Genomic DNA, 16,200 nt, shown 5'->3' on the forward strand with positions numbered 1-16,200 from the left:
AGCCTGTCCAGCTAAGGGAAATAGTCCAGCAGACTCCCAGGAGCTTTCTGTATTTGTGCTCCTCTGCAAATATAGACTAATTCTGAAAAACCCACCCACTGACAGCTATGCCCAAAGTTCAAAGAGAGATCAGCTGTTCACCTTGCCCAAGCCCGAAATCTATTGATATTTTGCTGTGTCCAGGGCTGGGGTGGTGGGAAAGCCTTAGAAACCACACACTGTGTTTAACTGCGTAACTCCCTTCTTCCACCTCACCACGTAGGACGTTTTTCACTTCTGCTCTAGGTCACGCACTGATGCATTTGAATACTGACCAGTTACTTTTGCACTGACCACACTAATATCTGGATGATATATTATAAATTAATTCTTCCCTCCATCCTGCCCGAAGAACAACACTCCAAAATACATAATACCTCTAGTTTGCTATACAAGTAAGAAAAGTTTTGATTTTCTGTCCCGTTTCTTATCTGTCGGATGCCTATTGACTCATAGATGATCTTATGGATCTATAAATGAAAACTAACGTCACAGTCAGCTTTGCCACTGGCCTGGTAGATTCATTTGGGTCAACAAATAAACCCTCCCTTTACCTGACTTCCTATGTTAAAGGGAGTGATTGAAAAAAAATGTATTTGCAAAGTGTTCTGAGTCGTACGTCTGAGGTGTGTTCTGTTTTACTGTTCTCAGGTCTCAGAATTATTATGTGATTCTACAAAACTGCATAAATGGAAGCAGCTCAGGGCTTCATGGCCAAGTAGCCAAACCAGTTTCTTACCTCCCAAAAGTGAAGGAACTAAAAGGATTAGATTCAAATCTAAGCCACCAGCTGTTGCAGGAGAGGCAGAATCCTTTTACTGCACAAGGGAATATTCACAGGGAGAGAAGGTGCTGTGGCCCAGACATAAATCAGTGCATGAGTGCTGGGAATTCGAAATTAAGACTTTGCTCCAGTGATGAGTAATCTCTTTGCATAATTCCCCTCTGGATATTTTGGAGACAGCAACATGTTGTTTCTCTTGCAGCAGCAGATTTTGGAGGTTCTTTCTTACCAATTCATGTTAAGCCTAGTTGGGCTGCAAGTCTGAGTAAAATGAGAAAAAATGCTGACATTTGGAGACTTACGCAAACAAACAAATGTTTTTTAAAAGAATGAGTCTCCCATTTTAAAACATATGCTTCCTCCTTTCTATCTGTTTTGGTGTTGATTTTTTTTTGTGTGTGTAACTATGTTGGTGAACATGTTAGCATGAACAAAACATTTCAAGCAAAGGAGGCAAATGCTTTCAAAGACAAAGTTTTTAAGTCACAATGTTTGATTCATCATGGTAAACTGATTTTGCAAATTCAAGTGCTCTTGAGAGATTTTTTATTATCCAGGACATGCCTCTAGGAATCTTTCCTTTAAAATCCTTAAAGAGTATATCTGGCATGGTTTAACCGGCCAGCACAGGGTCTCTGTTGTCAAAATCTATTAAAAATATTGAAAAGCAGCCTTATATTGTATTCCAGCCTAAGACGATCTTTTGTTTCCTCCCTAAAGTAGTTTGTATGAGGCCCAGCCCAACGTGTGTTGCCGTTTCCAGCACTCTCTGTGCTCTTGATCACACAGCCAGTTAAGGGCTTGGTGAGCTGCAGAGACATTTTCCATACACTGTTCTCTTTGAACAATGTCACCTCAGCCCCGTTAGAAACAACTCTGACATCATTTGTTTCATTTCCACTAACTGTCTGCTCCCAAGCAACTTTGGTAGAGACTTTGTGTTTGGAGTTAAGAGCTAATTAAACTGAGAGGGCTGCGTTGCTGCAATTCATTGCAAAACAATTGAACTTTTATTTGATCTAATCTCTCAGAAATGGATCCAGGCAGGGCGGGTGAGAGAAGGAGATTGGCAAGATGCAGTCACGGGTCAGTGGAGTTACGTTCCCTTCCTGCCACTGCATGCAAGACCCTGACTACATCAACAGGCAAACGTGCTGCGGCGTGTGCTGGTGGAGGGCTGCACGTCAAGCAGCACGGGAGCAATTTGGCGTGAAGACGTGAGCTGGCTCCCAGGTAAAGCAGTGCTGCACTTCAGCAGCAGCATCCTCTGCAAAGGGTCAGTAAGGGTGAGGAGATATAAGTGAAGGAATTCTCTTGAGACAGAAACACTGACCTGGCAAAGTGCTGTTCGAGTTACTTGAGCTCTTAATTGGAATCAGGAAGGAAAGTGGGTTTGGGTGTTTGGTTTAGGTTTTATCTGGTTTGCAGTGAGGGTTTTGATTGGTGCTTACTTGCTTGTTTGTTTTGTTCTGGCTTGGTGGGTTCCTTGGGGGGGTTGTTTTTAAAAAAAATGTTCAAAATTGCAAAACTTGAAATTCCTGTTTAATATTCTTTGCTAATTCATTTCTTAAATTACATAGCATGAGATCTCAGAAAGAGATAGTTACACACAGATCAGATGCTCAGGAATTATTTGTTCTCTGCTAACATGGGCATGTCATTGCTGTTGTAAAATCACAGCTTGACTGAGCACAGCAGGGTCACCGCGTTTAACTCACAGCGTCCGTGTCTGCGGCTCTGTCCAGATTTCTTTTGAAGTGAACCAGTATTTTGACTCAGTGGTGAGTCTTAAGTGAGCTGACACTTGTTTCTCAAAGAACGGAATGACACAAAAACCTTATCATCATATTGAGATAAAAGCTAGGTTTGGGCAGGAGGCAGTTCTTCTGTCTTAGTCAAGATGCAGTTTCACAATGTCAACTGACTTATGCAAATAAGAAAAAAAAGCTGAAAAACAATTAAAAACATCTTGGACCATATCTATCAAAAATTTCCATTTTGTACATAAAAATGTGCTTGACTTGTATTTAATTTTGTTTTTTAAAAAACCAAATCACTGCCTCCTTTTGCTTATTTTGCATCTGAAACTTTACTTAGAAAACTTCAAAAGCGAGGAGAGCTTTTCAGGTTGAGAGATCCCGCAGAGAACAGCCTTTTTTTTCCTCAACAAATTATGTAAGGCAAGAAAACTTCTTCAAAAAGTAGTAGCAATGACTAGTAATTGCTAATACCAGTGGCTTTTAAAGCACCAGCTATCAGTATGATCAAACCACAGATCTGACACAGTCTTTGGAAACAATTCTCTGTACTTCTTGTTAAACCAAGCGGTAACAGCAATCATAGATTTTGCCTCCATTGAATGACCAGCCTTTGAATGACACAAAGCTTTATTTTTACTCTGTGCTGGATCCAAGCCTAAATATCCATAAAGGTGAAGGCACCTTTACAACTGCAGTTAGTAATATATACAGTTACCAAATAACTGGAGTCTAAGACAACAGGCGTATAAATTACGACCAGGAAAGAAATAACATAAAAGAGTGGTAAATTTATATTACAATTTTTATATGACTAGCTCATTCAGTATTAGAAATGTCACGCCAGTGTCTTACTGCAAAAAGACTTTCAACCATATTGCCCTGTAGACTATATGATTTTTTCCTTAATATAGCGTTCAAGCTGAATTAACTTAAGTAACAAGTCAGTGCAATGACAAATTGCTCAAGTAATGCTTTGTCATTGAATTATAAACATAGAATTTAAGAGGCAAACCGCAGTTTTCAGCCTGACCTCTAGAACATTACAGTAAAGGCTGCAACACAGCTGCATCTCTGAGATGTGGACTCTTCAAACACATTGTTTTTTTGGTTGTAGTGTCCCCCCCAAAGGAAATTCTCCATATGAAAAGTGCTTTGCATTATTTTAAGAAGTAATTAAAGGAATCAGGTTATTTTCTTTTATCATGACAGCAAATGAAGGCATGTGTTAGAGTTACGCTTTCACAACGCCTGTGTTGTAACTGGGATGGTGAGGCTTGCTGGGAGAGAATGATTTCAGCTTTGTTGCTTTGCTGAATCAGGGCCTTAGGACTAACTGGTGAAAATGAGTAATTTGAAAAGTACAAGCTCATTTTGTACTTCTACTAATTGACATAACACTGTTCTTGCTTAATATGGAAACTCATGAGCTAAGGGGTGGCTTTCCTTCTCCGTCTTAAACACAACAGGGAAGGTTATTCTCGCGTGTTCTCTATGAGCCAGTGACACTGATTTAGATAATCATTCCCATGCCTTTTACTGTACTTCCCCACACAGACTTTTCCTACAGATGACATTTTGGAGATGGAAACTCTGAATGTTGTGGAGAGAACATAATTTCCTGCCTGCTACTTTAAGTGAACCTTGAAACAGCAGTTCTGCACAATAGCCCAGCAAATAAAACATGTGACTAGCAAGATGAAATGAAGAATTATGGTGAAACAAATAAACTAACAATGATCAAAGTAGGCTGGAGAGTCTGACCATACAAGACAGGAGGAACTGGTGTTCTTTTTCTAACTTAATTTTTAACTTCGGCTGTTGGAAGCAGAATTTCAAGCACCTTAATGTCATGAGGATTTTAAAATTGGGAAATACTCAGTCCCAGGCAAGGGAAAGAAGTGAAACTGCAAAATTCTTTACCATTGCGACAGATAATTTGTAATTTGTATAGTATCTCTTAACAGTCATCACAAAGCACTTGGGTCTAGATGAGGGAGATGCCAGTAGATTATGCAGCATTTATGCAGTAAGTGGAAGAAATAGGAAAGCCTATGGGGAAAAGCTTTAATATTTCAAAGTTTGAAGAGGTAGAGAAAACTGGAAGGCAGCATGTCATTTCCCATAACAGTGACACCCACCTGCAAACATGCAAGCAGAAAGCACAGGAGTGGAAGGAACTCCTGCAAAGGATAGGATTAGCATACCCCGGACAGGATGATTTCAGTTAGGGACAGTGCATGAAAATATCTGTGGCAGAGAGTAAAATTCTTGCAATTCCCTGGCACATCTCCTCCTGCCCAAGCACAGGCTCTGGAGTTTAACCTCATGAGCAGAAAGTCTATGCCACTTTCTTAGTGCTGCACAGCCCAAATGGTTTTCCTCTCGGTCTTTGAGACTGCTGATGGCATGGAGAAAACAAGAGGCCAAGCTGAAAAGCTTTGAAAGACAGATAAGGCAAAGTGGTCAAAAAACCAGCCACTTTCTTCCTACTAATGAATTTTGCCATTGAACTAAATGAAAAGTACAGTCTGTCTTCACAAGTGTGATTAGCATAACAGTGCAACAATAGGCACTGCACAAAGAAGAAATGAGGATGTTCACTGAGGTGTCTAACTGCAGCAGGAGCATTTTTACTCCGTCTGCCTTGAAGCATCAGTCTCTGAGCACCGCACTGGGGATTTCTGCCCTTTGAAAGGCTGCTTTGAAGAGCTGTGCTTGAATAAAGTAAAGATACCAGGTATTCACCACAGATAACTTGCTACAAATACACATTCCCAAAAAGGCTAGTGTACTCTCCTAATGAAATAAATGTATTCTCTCCATAGATGTATTTTCAGAAATGCACATCAGGAGTATTTAGACACGTAAAATCCTGAGCACAGAAAGTCAGCAAGTCAGCTGGGAATCCTGACACTGAGCAGCAGGCATTGTGCTCTGTTCCCTAGCAGTGGCACCAAGCATCTTTTCTGCTTAACTCGAGGGAGCTCTGTCTACATCAGGGATAAGAGGAAAAAAGGGCGAGGAAAATACTTGTTTGTCAACATGGGAGCAAAATAGTGGTAGAGAAATTAATCTTTCTCACAAGATTCCTATCACGTTCTCTACAGGTTTTTTTTCTCCCTTTCCAGTATGCGTGTACAGAGAACAGCAAAATGATGAGAGATGAACTAAGAATTAGTTGAATGACAAATTCAGTATATATATCTTATATAAAGAACATGTTCTTCAGAATTGTTTAGGAGCAAGATTTATTTTATACAAATCAGAGTATTTCAGCATGGCATGGGACCATTTCTGTCCATCTGGCTTAGCAAAGAAATTATGTGGAGAAAGTAGAATTACACTTCAAGCAATAAAAAAAAAAACAACCAAGAATGGAAGTTATATCAGTAAGAGTAAAACAAACAAAAAAGGATCCAGGCTAATGCTATTTAAAAATGTGGAGTTGTTCTAAGAAATCTGAAAAGAAGTGAGAACTGATGGAAGTGAAAGAACTTTGAATTTAGTAAATGATGCTTACTTGATTACACCCATATGCAGTCACTGATGAGCTCTTGAGCAGAACTGATGAAAAATTGGATTGTTTACATGTATTAAACCAAGCAAATGGGAGTCTGAGCTCGATGTGGCAAAAAACCTTGAGAATAAAAATGCTAGCAATAATTGCTACATTCTATGTGTCAATGGCATGACAGCAAGGGTTCTGCATCAAATTCTGACCAATGGAAAAAGGTTGGATATGTGAAACTGTAATATCACTTATCTACCAAGCAGGCCACCTGATGACTGACAACTTTAATTTTAGCGTGAAATTGGCTGACTAGCTGTTGAAACATCCATCCCTTTTGACAGGGATAGTAGTCTCCAGATATTTACCACTGAAACTTCCAAAGTCAGCCTCCTGCTCTACTCATCTTCATTTCAAGCAGCAAAGACAGCAGCCTTAACTGAAATTACAGCTCTCCCTCTATGAACGAGGCAGTGATTTTCTCATGGTCTCATTGGCACATACCATATCTGCATCCACAGAAAGGTCTATGTACTCATGAGAAAATACAGTGCTGGAGGGTTGTGTACCCAGAGGACAAAGTGCAGTCTTTGAGGTAGGATTGGCAGCTAAAATCAAAGAGCTTTGATTTTATATGGAATGAAAATATGGATCAGGAAGGTGGATTTTAACCAGAACCCTTTTTGTGTTCTTCATAGTCAAAAGCGGTCACACCAAAAGAAAAAAGAGAGCCTGAATTTATTCTTGAGTTGTACGTACAAGATCTTGCATGAGAAAACCATGAACATAATCTAGTTAGAGCGCACATTATGTTATGCATCTGTAGAGAAAACTATGATCTGTCTTTTAAAAATAAATACTAGTTGGGAGAAGGAATAGTCAAATTAACCATGACTGTTGTACATTTACTATACTACTGAATATCCTGTGTATTGCAATGTGCTTATGCCTGGACCGAAGAGATATTTTAGTCTGAAGAAAAAGCTGTGCTTTGGTAAGCTAGGAGAAAAGTGCATTTTTAAGCTCGTAAAGACCTGGTGGGATGCTAAAGCCTGTTGCATTTGAATGCCTTTGCTTATTTAGGAACTTCATTAGTACTTTCAATCATTTAATTATTCTGATTTTGATATTTGCCATCCACTCTGGGTTGAGGGATTGTTTACAGCTAAACAACAATTAAAAGAGAAGCCAGACAGAAAACTCCCAAATCCTTCCAAATCAGCCTTGAGCTGCTTTCCTCCAGGACTGATTTTTACCAGAGAAACCACCATCAATTCCAGGGTCTTTGCCACACACCATATGCAGATTCTGCTTTCCCTCCAATTCTATATTTAATCATACTAAGAATTCTCCAGATCAGTCCAAGCACTTGTAGAATATTTAGTTTCACAGTGAAAAACATCCACAGGGGACATCCCTCTGTTTACTGCAACGAGGGACTTTACATCAGCCTATGGCCAAGAGACCAAGACAGCCAGTCCACAGGGAAAGAGATGGCATTAAAAAAGAAAAAAAACAAAAAAAAAACCAAACTCAAAAAAGTATCTGCCAAAATAAAAACCTTTCTTATGAATTTCTGGTTTTTAGGTTTCTATTTGCAATCGTGCTTCTGCTGTTTTGGCTGTCTGGTGCCCCAAAATAGCTGTAATCTTACCCTTAACAGCTATGGAGTGACTTTGCTGTGCCAAAGCAGGACACAGGATACTAATGGTGTTTAACTTTCCTAAAAATGCCATCTAAACAAAGGCCTCTGGCAACGCTAAAGGACCTACGAAGCCTGAATGCTGCATTGACTTTTGGATTGCAACAGAAGGCTTCCACAGAACTGAAGGATTACTGCTAATTTTCATTCAAAAAGAAAAAACAGAACTGATGAGTGTAACTTGTACACATAGAGTATGCTGAACGCTGCATCAGCCCAGAGACTATTAGCACATAATTAATTAAAATGGCTTGGCACTTAGGCTTATGCTACTGACACTATGAGAGCTAATGTTGGCCCACTTTCTGCTCTCATTACAGTCCCTGTCAGTAGGATGGACACATTTAAAACCATTTCCTGATCTTTTTTACAATATTTGCCAATAGCAGGAAAAATTGATGCTGTACTAGTGAGAAAGCATCTCCAGCATTGCAATGGAGGAACACATTTTCCTCTGGTGCAGATTATAGTTGCAATGTATTTAAGTGAGAAAAAAATTAACCTCTTCTTCTGATGCGGTCAATGGAATCATTTTGTGGTGCTATGAAATTATGGTCTGATTTTTGGTGTTAAATATTGAAGGATCCCCATGAACAGTCTTAGCTATCGTAAAGATATGCATGGGTAAGCTCGAGGTGCTCTCTCACCCTAAAATTATGAGATTACAAACTGTCCTAGGAAATGCACTCAGAGAAGGCGTCTCTCAGTAAGAATTGTTCTCTCTTTCCAGAATCAGACCTTCAGAGTAGAACTTCCACTGGTTTTAATTAAGGACCCATTCCTGGAAAAGAAAGAAACAAGGAAAGCTCCGAGCTCCTCTGACCTCAGCGGGACTATGATGTTACCCAAGCTCAGGCTTAAGCTGCAGCACAACCATCTTGAAAATACTGAGGTCTGTGTATCTGCACAACACGTTAAACACAAGTCTTGGGGCTTTATAGTGTTGCAGTGTCACCAACAGCTGATTAATTGTCAAGGATTTCTGTATAGCAGCTAAAGGGAGAGAAACTTGCTTTGAAGAACAGCATCATCCATGCCAGTCATGTAGCAGAGAGCTAATTATTTCTGCCTGTGTCATTGTTGTTGCCATCAGAGGGGAGAAGCTGGCATTGCTCCAGCTCCTAGTACTTTAAGGTAATAACGAAGAGCGTCTCAGCATGCAGCATGTTAGAAGAAGATTTAATGCGCTTGCTGAATATTGTATTGAGTTCCTGATTTGTGTCAGCAAGACCTGCTAATTCATAAGAAAAAAATGTCATCAGGACTTATTTTACATACGTTTAGACACTGGTAAATTACACTAGAGAAAGCCTGACTGTAGCCATTAGCATGCTCATCTGACTTGAAAGGTTGCTAAGGGATCCACCGAGGTACAGATAGACCTTGGTGTGCAGCAGTCTGCTCAGACGTACCCCTCTAGGATACCTGCCAGTTGTCCTTGAGAAAGGCTCGTGTGTTATTCCTGCTGCTCTTCTCTTTGCAGAGGAACCTCCCAAGATTCTGCCCCTACCATCCTGTTTCCCATTGCTGCAGTTTCTGCACAGGTTCCTACTCCTCCAGCATCCCCTGAACTCTCCAGCATCTTTGCCAATCCCATAATGCTGCTGGGAACAATCTCAAATGATTCTGCAGCTCCCCTTGCCTCTCCCGTTGTGCATATAAAACATGCTCCGCATTTGCCACCTAAAAATCACTCTATCAAAATAGGTAGGAACTCCAGTGACATAAAATACTGTTTCGCAGCAATCACCAAAAAGGAAAACTGCTGAAAACTTGATCCAAAGTGATTCAAAGTGACCCCAAAGTTTGGGGTCCCTGGGCAACACGAGGACCTGCTGCATTGGGAGATAAATGCTCCTCTGTGGCTGCAAAGGGGTTGGATGGAGGGGAGCGAGTGGTTCATGTGGCTCCATACTGGAGTCTCCAAGGCTGCTACATGTATTTTGATACCATGAAATCCCAGAACCCTTCATAAAATATTCATCACTTTTTTAATGCTGCATCTTCTAATTTTAAAATTCAGTCCCTAAATAATTCAGCAGACTTAGGAAAAAAAATAAAGAAAAAATAAACAAGTCTCCAACAAACAAAACTACCATCAAGGTTGTGGCACAGTTACTATATTAAACTTGTCAAAGATTCCCAACATGTTATTTTTTTCTCACGAGGGATTTATAGCTGTGCCCACTGCCTCCGAGCTTTGAGCCTTTTTGCCATCCAAATCCAGCAGTTAATAGCGACACCCTGATCCTGCCAAGTGCAGGGTTGTGTTTACGGAACATGCAAAAGCACATTTGCAGGTTAGTGAAAAATAGCTGGTGAGACTGCCACAGCCCTGGAATTGCATTCTGTCCCAGATCCCACCTCCTCGAGCTGCCATAAACTCTAGCTTTGCACCAAAAGTCTTAAAATTTGATTCCTGCTTGGATGTCCCACATCCCTCCCATCGCACACACGTCCTGGTCACAGCCCCTTCATCCCCCAGTCTGGACTCCTGTGTTACAGACCTGAAGGATGGAGAGTTCAGACCTCCCCTCACAATTTCGTTGTATAAATGGTTTGAATTTATTTGCTTTCAACTTCTTGTTCCTGAACCTTGCTCCAGTTTTTCTATGCTAAACCAAAAACCACTGTGCTGTAAACTTTCTTTTTCTGTCTACAGAAAATGTTATCCTAGAAAAACAATCCCAAGGGGGCTTCTCGTAGCTATGTATCAATACATAAAAATGCTAACTAGTCTTAAAAATGAAATTAAAATATAAACCTCTCTAGCTATGTACTTGCTTTTCAATAACCAGATTCTGCCTCTGTGCTTTGTTTTTGTTCAGGGCTGCCACTGTACAGGTTACTCTTCTGCATGCAAACTTCATTTATCTCTCACTGCAAAATACAGTATGTCCCCTGAAATGGTAAATATGCCAGCTAACTTTCCCAATTTAATTAACTTTCCCCCAATGGCCTTGCTTAAATAGACTTCAAAGTTCAGTAGACAATAACAAAAAAAAGAGGAATTGCATTTTAATAATGCACTCAACAGAAACAGGGAAAAAAAGAGATTTCATTATTTGGTATTGAAGTAATGGAAACTCCTGTGCCTACCAGCTGTTTTGCCTTTTATAACATCAATAATTTAAAACTTAATTGTTGTGCATTATTTGGTTAAAGAAGATTATGACTCCAACATTTGCATTTATTTATCGGTAACGGTTAGATAGCTCTTCCTCAGTAAAAATATAGTTGGAAATTCATTCACCCTGCAAACAAAATCACAGAGTAGCTCATCTCTAATGCTACTATCTAACCACTGAGAAATTAAGCCTCTGTGTTCTGGTGTATGTTGAGAAATATCTGTTTATTAACAAGCCATTTTGCTGACTTTTTTTGCAGAGCATTTTCAAACCATTTAAAAAGCATATTTTGAGTGTAATCTCTGGGAATAAAAACCCCATTATATTGTGCTTAAACTAAGTAAAATTTCTTGGTTGTATCTTCAAAGGGCAGGAGATGTTTCTTAATGTCTTTCATTTATCAGAAGAAATTAAACCTCCCTGGAGCAGTCTGGGTGCAAAGGACAGAGCTGTCAACCTTCAGGACAACAAGGCACATATTAGCAAGCTGTCACTTGTCACACCTTGAAGGACTTTACAGGCTGCAAGGCTGAAGTGCTGCTTTTCCTTTGAATTAAAGACCCCACAGAGCCCACGAGCTTGATTTCGAGGGCATGGTAGAAAATGACTGAGTTCCTTGAGACTGTCCCAGGACTAAACCTACTGTAAATCTGTAAACAACAAGGAAACTTCCTTTTGCTTCCCAATTGTCCTGTTAGTGGCATTTTCCCCGTGGGGATTTGAGCTTCTCTGCTTTTCACACAAATGCGTGTGTCCTGCCAGCCCTTCTGAGAGGCAGCACAGCTGCTGGGCAGTCCTGCTCCAGGAGATTCCTCTCTGATCCTCTCAGCTTTTAAGATTATAGCTGAAAATCCCATTGACTATTAATTACAGGGAATTTGGGTGTATTCACCTCAGAAGAATGAAGGCTTGACTTAACTTTCCAAAAATACCACCTGTGGTTCTGCAAAGCCCCAGTAGTTTCCAGCTGGCGCTTAGATCACCATCGGAGCAGCAGGAGCGACAGCAGAGTTTCAGGAGGAAGAAATGGTCTTTCAGGATTAGAAAGCAAAATGTGAACTCTGCTGGGATTAAGTGGCACAGAAAATTCATCTGCTGTTTTAAATCCAGCAATCTTGTAACATAAAGCACTCTTGAGAGCCTAATCAGAGCAAATCACTTTCAACTGTTGATTTTAAAAGAATGAAAAGGACTGTTACACCTTCATTCTTTTACCAAGACAAAAAAAAAAAAAAAAACCCAAGAAAACAACGCAGAGAAGATGGGAGGTAGAGGTTTCAAAGAAAGTAATTTCGGTGCACAAATCCTATGGACTATTTCTATACTTACGCCTTTCTGAACACACCCCTAATGCAGAAAATTGAGCACTAGGGACCACAATCCCGGTGTATAGATACGTAAATTAGAAAAAAATTAATAGCTTTGAAAAGTTTACAGGTTTGAGGACCACCAGTTCTGAAATTTATGAGAACTGAATTCAGGATTGCTTGCACACAGAGCATAACATTTTCTACTGCCACACTACACACAAATCTGTGTTTTGCAGAACTCCGATGAACTCAACTCTGACAGCAATTAGTCTCACCACCTTATCATACACTACAAGAAGTCAAGTCACACCAAATACAAAACTAAAGGTTGGATTTTCTGAGGTTCCTAATGCCTGTTCAGGCATCTGTGCAGATTTAAAAAATGTGCATTAATGAGAATGAGACTCTGCAGAAAACTGAAGTTACTGAAAAAAAAAAAAAGTCTCCCTGAAATGCAGATAATAATTATGCTAGGAATGAGTTTTTCTATGTGTTTTAGGTGGCAGATTACAAGAATCCACAATAAAATCTAGAACTTCTCAGGAACAATAAACGCCCATAATAAAACTTGAAGTCCCTTTACAGAAAGAAAACCCAGTGACCTTCTGAACATCTAGTTAGAAACACATGAAAGGTATAAATCTGTCTGCATGCAGATGGGTGAAGTGTGGTTAATAACATGGACTCTATGTCTGACTGCAAACTCCATTTGGAATTAAGACCTCTCCCTGCTGCATTTCACCTCCACTTAGTGATAACACCTGCAGAGGTAGGACCAAAGCTCAACCATTTGCATGCTCCACTCCAAGAGACCCTCGGAGCTGCTCTGCAACACACAGAGGGGATGAACACCAAGTAGAGAGATATAGACTATTAACATAAGCTGTTGTATTAGAAAAATTGGAAGATATCCATAGCTTTAAACCCAGACCAATGCGGTAGCATAGGAAGTGCGATTCCATCTGTAAAAGTCCATAGAAAGTGCCGCTCAGGGTCTCGTGGGGTACAAAATTGCATTTTGCTCAACCCTTGCTTTTCACGTGCCTGCTTGGTAGCAATACTGTGGTTTGTGAACCTTAACAATCAACAGATCTCAATGAAGGGCAACAAAGCAGCTTCGTTAAGACACTTCAACCCAACCCAGAAAACAGGAAATACTAAATAAAAATCCAGTAAGTCAGCTGGCATTCCACTGCATATTTAGGGTCTATAAAAGTACTTGCATGTGTTTAGCAAACCATTTAATTAAGTGGAGTTGGGTGGTAATATTTACTCAGCTAATGCTTCTTTTACTGGCAATTTCTTTTACTTGTGCAATGTTCCAGTGTTTTGTTTTAAAGGCTTGTTTATCTCCACACCTTGCTCTTAGGAAGGATACAAAGTCATCTGAAAATGATCAGTATTCCAAAACTTAGGGAAAAATTACCTGCTTTCTAGGTAACCAATGTTATTTTCGTGGTTGTAAAGAGTACAGACTGCCCTAGAATCATAGCTTGCCTATAAACGCTGTACTTTATCTTATATTTAAATGCTGTATTTTCACTTTGGTAGATATATCATCTGTCTCACCTGGTTATTCACAGAAGAACACTTTGCCATTCATTATCTGCTAGCACAAATTACAATTGCAAGTGGAGCATTATCTAATTATTGTTTTAGGGAGAGCAAACCAGTAAAAAAATCCCTTGAAATCACTAAAGGCAATTTGGAGGCAGATTTAAAGGGAGACAATGCTTCAAGGCTATCTATTATTTATGTTTAGCCATGCTGACCTTTGAAAAATAATCTTAAGTCACACCCAAAGAGCACAGGAAGACCTGAAAGACCTGACCCAAACCTCTCTGAAAAAGCTTGCACTGTATATTAGCAGGATCTAGATCAAGACTAACTTAATTTCTGGGTTGTTATAATCTTTATCCCTAACTATCTTTCTTGTTTCACCACACGGTTATGAAAAAGTATTGCATTTCCATCTGGGTGTATGCATGAGTTGTACATTAACTCTCAAACCTGAACCTTCATTATGAGGAGAAAGAGGTTGTTTTAATGGCTGAGAAGGTCTAAAGGTACAGATGCACCGTGTAGCAGAGCTACATGCGCGTGTTCAACCTGGTAACTTTTATAGATGGGTGTGTTTCTTGATTTTTCTTCTTGTTTTATTTCTTGTCTAGTGCTACTGGGTAATATTTACTCTTTGCCACTTCACAGCCTGTGAACTTGGAAGTTCAGCTGACAGATGAAGAAAAAAAACCAAACCACCCCCCCCCGCCCCACAACCCAAACCACCCTCCTTCACATGCACTTAAGATTTTGGCTGGAGGCTGCAGAGCTAATGGAGAGGATTAGCATTTCTTCCTCAACAGGTACTAATTTGGGAGGCACTTTTTTCCTTTCGCAGGGTTTCCTGTGCAAATGACGTGCTCTTTTGAAAGGGGGGATGTAAGCAACAAGAAAGATCTTGTTATGCTCTGGCATCATAAATGGGAGCTTCAAAAATCAACAGAGCCTTATTATACATGGAATAAACAGAATTGCCATGAAGGAACTTGCTGTCTGTTGCAGATTCATGATGTGAGAATGGGCATGATTTTCCAGCAGATAGGAAGTCATTCACTCCCTTCAAAGGTTCTGGCTCCATAAAGATCAAAGATCCAGATGCCTGATATCATTGCCTGCAAATACAAACTGGGAATTGTGGAAATGCAAGAAATCTTTTCATGCGGGAGTCAAGAGTCCTCCTCTGTCAAACTGGAGCACACAATCCTCAGTGTTTTAGATTTTTTTGGCTAAGGATTGGAAGGGAAGAGAGAAAGCGTAAGATGTGCAATAAATTACATCTATTTATAATTCTGCTTTAGTTTAGAACCCACTCGATTTATACCGATTTTTGAGCCCTTGGCTCAGAAACACTGTATATTTTGCATAATACACAAGTACTCGAAGAAAAATGTAGTATTCCAAAAGTAGCCAAGATTTTTTTAAAGTGACTAATGATTTTTGAGTGTTTAAATATAAATAACTTTAAAAGGAACATAATTTTCATAACCCTTGAATAAACCTTTTCAACTCTTCTTGAAGTAGATACTACACTGCAGTGTGGAGGTACTCTTAGAAATCTGGGCCAGCTTCTTACTTTTAAATTCCATATTTTAAAATTAAGAGTTTTTTTTCCTCTTCCATGAGGGCTGACAGTGTACTGTCCTATATCATGTAAATCCCTTTGAGATTTCTCCAAATACCTGTACAAGGGCATGGTAATTTCTTAAAATAACGTCCCAACCATTCTGTTAAACAGTCAGGACATTTAAAAGCTCCCCCCACATTTTGCTTTGTTGTTTCTCTTAAAAAATAAAAACAAACAGGTCAGGAAAAAGGGTTCTGTAGTGACATTCTTGTCTCCTCCTCCAAGTGCATTTGTTCTCCAAACTTTATCCTCCATTTCCTACCTTCCATGTTTTTATGCCCATTCATGCATTTACCATTTTTCCTTCTTTGAGTTTTTCACCAATGACTGGCTTTGCTCCCAAATACTCCTTTCTGTTGGTTGTCTGACTGTGCTGCCCCCAAAGCTCTGATACCTTCTTCTAACTCCAGCTCCTTCCAACTCTGCTCCAATTTCTACTTCTGCTCCTCAGACAAGTTCTGACACTCAGCATCTTCCACCCCAATTCCTCCTCTCCTACAGCCTGCTCTAATCAATTTTCTTCCCATAGCCTATTGTCTTCCCTCACAATTTCCCCGAATAATGCATTGACTGATAAATATTTCCATGCTCTATCCATCTTGTGGTTGTGACAACCCCAAAATGAGCCGCCTTGCTCAGCCATTAATCCTCTTCTATTACCAATTCATCCTGTGCCACCCTCTTTGTTGTCAATCAGCTTTTCTGGGCGTGAGCAGTTTGAATTCCGTTTTCACCACCATCTTCACTTCCAGATACTCCAAGCATCACCTTGCTTCTCACAGTTC

General features: G+C 39.9%; 1 long non-coding RNA gene across 1 annotated transcript; it reads left to right on the forward strand.

Annotated features, from left to right (window-relative positions):
* The first annotated feature begins 1,907 nt into the window (after positions 1-1,907).
* Positions 1,908-14,514, forward strand: LOC138727793 (uncharacterized). The gene is made up of 3 exons (XR_011338614.1): positions 1,908-2,056; positions 8,524-8,685; positions 14,440-14,514. It is a non-coding gene; the product is annotated as an uncharacterized lncRNA (long non-coding RNA).
* Positions 14,515-16,200: the final 1,686 nt, after the last annotated feature.

The sequence above is a fragment of the Phaenicophaeus curvirostris genome, chromosome 16, assembly GCF_032191515.1.
Source record: "Phaenicophaeus curvirostris isolate KB17595 chromosome 16, BPBGC_Pcur_1.0, whole genome shotgun sequence".
Lineage (NCBI taxonomy): Eukaryota > Metazoa > Chordata > Aves > Cuculiformes > Cuculidae > Phaenicophaeus > Phaenicophaeus curvirostris.